The 2,335-nt window shown below is 34.0% G+C and overlaps 1 long non-coding RNA gene across 1 annotated transcript; it reads left to right on the forward strand.

Annotated features, from left to right (window-relative positions):
- The first annotated feature begins 244 nt into the window (after positions 1-244).
- Positions 245-1,414, forward strand: LOC131346546 (uncharacterized). Its single transcript, XR_009203631.1, has 3 exons — positions 245-393; positions 798-898; positions 1,084-1,414. It is a non-coding gene; the product is annotated as an uncharacterized LOC131346546 (long non-coding RNA).
- Positions 1,415-2,335: the final 921 nt, after the last annotated feature.

Consider the following 2,335-nt stretch of genomic DNA (forward strand, 5'->3'; position numbering starts at 1 on the left):
GCCTTGCATCTCAGTGGGACAGACTAAAGATAGTGAAATCCCACAAGGAAGTGATGAGGTTCCTTCCATGGAACAGCAGGATGTCGAACTAGAGAGCAAAACATGTTCCTTCTGTAAAAACTGTGTAGTCATCCTCTCTCCGTACAATCTTCTAACGGATGCCTACCATGTGATTGGACTCGCCTACAAGTTGCTATTAATATTGTCCATCACACAAGTGGCCTGTGAGAGAAGCTTCTCAACAGTGAAATTCATAAAAAACAGGCTCAGGAACACTTTAGCCCAAAAGAACCTTGAGGCATTCATGCTCATGTGCACTGCGAAAGAAATTCTCACGTCTTTGGACAATGACACGGTCATAAACAAAGTTGCAGAGACCAGTGCACTGATCAGGTATTTATTAATGTTTTAGAGTTGTTTTCTTGATTAATGTTTTCTCAAAGCTACACTTATGCAGACAAAAAAGAGATGTAGCCATCATTAGAAAGTTATACTGTGGAAAAAAAAATTCTTGCAGATGACAGTGCAATGCTTGATTTATTTATTTTTTATTCATGTTTAAGGATTGGATATCTGTGAACAATTTTGCACAGAAGAATTTTCAGACAAAACATGAACACATCTGAGATCTGAATATCAATGGGCACCAGTATTATTAAATCCTTAATTCTGAACTCTACTAAATCTTTTTTATTACTAAACTCTTAATATAGCCCTCGGTGCAAAGTGCAATACCGACTGTTAATTTTCAAATTCCATTGATTGATTCTAAATCTGATATTTATCGTATCATCCAGAAATGCCTCAAGTAATCGTCATGACAAAGTCAGATTTAACATGCCGAGTGGTTCAACAGGACATAAGGAAGCTCTACACCAGCAATAAGATCAAAGAGAAGGTAATTATTTGGTTGTAAGGACATGATATAAGGACATGTCTCACAAATCATGCTTATTTAGGGTTTTTTTTAGGTACTCTTAAAAAGGTGTTATTGTAAAGTGAAACTGTGTACAACCATCATAGAAAGCCTTTACTTGCTTTTTCTTTCTTTTCATCCATTTCTACATTGTATTTTTTTTACAGATGGAAAAGTGTAGTAATCGGCTAGGGATTACCATGAATCACATCTTCCCTGTGAAGAACTACCATGAGGAAATATGGATGGATCTTCCGATTCTCAAGGCAATTGATCAGATTCTGAACATTGCTGCTGACAAGTTGAAGAAACAATCCTTTAACTCTGGTGACACAACTGAGTAGAGACCCAGATCAAAATGTATCAGGGAATCTAATCTTACCCAAAGTGCTTTACAGAGCATTTAAAAACCACAGTAGGAGACACAGTTACTGCTAAATGGAGAATAGTACCAAGTATGCGTTGCTAAAATAAGTGTAATGCTATATTTTGTATTTTTGGAGCATATTAGATTATGGTATTTTAGCTACAATTAGAGTTAATACACCCTAATTGTAACCTAGGAATTCTATGTAAATGTAGATCTTACCATTAAAAATAAATTTCTTACCAAAAGAACAAAACCTTTTTTAAGTTGTCTATTTAAGACTGTATTTTACTGCATTAATGTGCTGTGTTAGACACTAAGGAAATTGCAGTGTTTATTTAACACATATGAGGTGCACCAGCCCTAATTTGACACTGTCAATCAGCCATAATTTAATGTTTTCAAAAGAGATCTAAAATAAAAAACTAGACTGATATCAGACATCTGGACTCATCAGGGGTTTACAATATATCTGAAATGTATGTAATATTTGAGATGTCTGAATTAAATAACATCTACCTGATTATTAACTACTATATTACATGAATACATTTCACAGGTGTTAAAACTCTCTACATTCATACAACACAAGTACTGAACAAACTGCACAACTAATGTAAAGAGTAAAGAGTTTTGTAAAGCAGGGGTCTCTAACCTTTTTTCATTTGAGAGCTACTTTGACAAAATTAAAGTGACCAAGTGCTACTCATGTTATATTATTAGTAACATTTATTTACATATATTATTTACATTCCATAAACAAAACCAGCTAAATAGGACTTTTTTGTGTGTGAACCTTTAAGACCTTGTCCCTTGTCAGATTTCATTCGATCACATGGACTCTGTTATTTATCAGCAAATTGTTCCTGACAGTCTCATGGCATATACCCTGATGGCCTCAACAAAACTGAAAAATAAGAAAACCTTTGATATTGAAGGCAATATCAATTTTGAAAACAAGACCTGGAATTGTTTTGGATGTCGTATGATTAAATTAAAGTATTTTTAATGAATTCATGTACATTTGCAAATGGAAATATTAAACAGGAATA

This window comes from Hemibagrus wyckioides, linkage group LG26 (assembly GCF_019097595.1).
Source record: "Hemibagrus wyckioides isolate EC202008001 linkage group LG26, SWU_Hwy_1.0, whole genome shotgun sequence".
NCBI lineage: Eukaryota > Metazoa > Chordata > Actinopteri > Siluriformes > Bagridae > Hemibagrus > Hemibagrus wyckioides.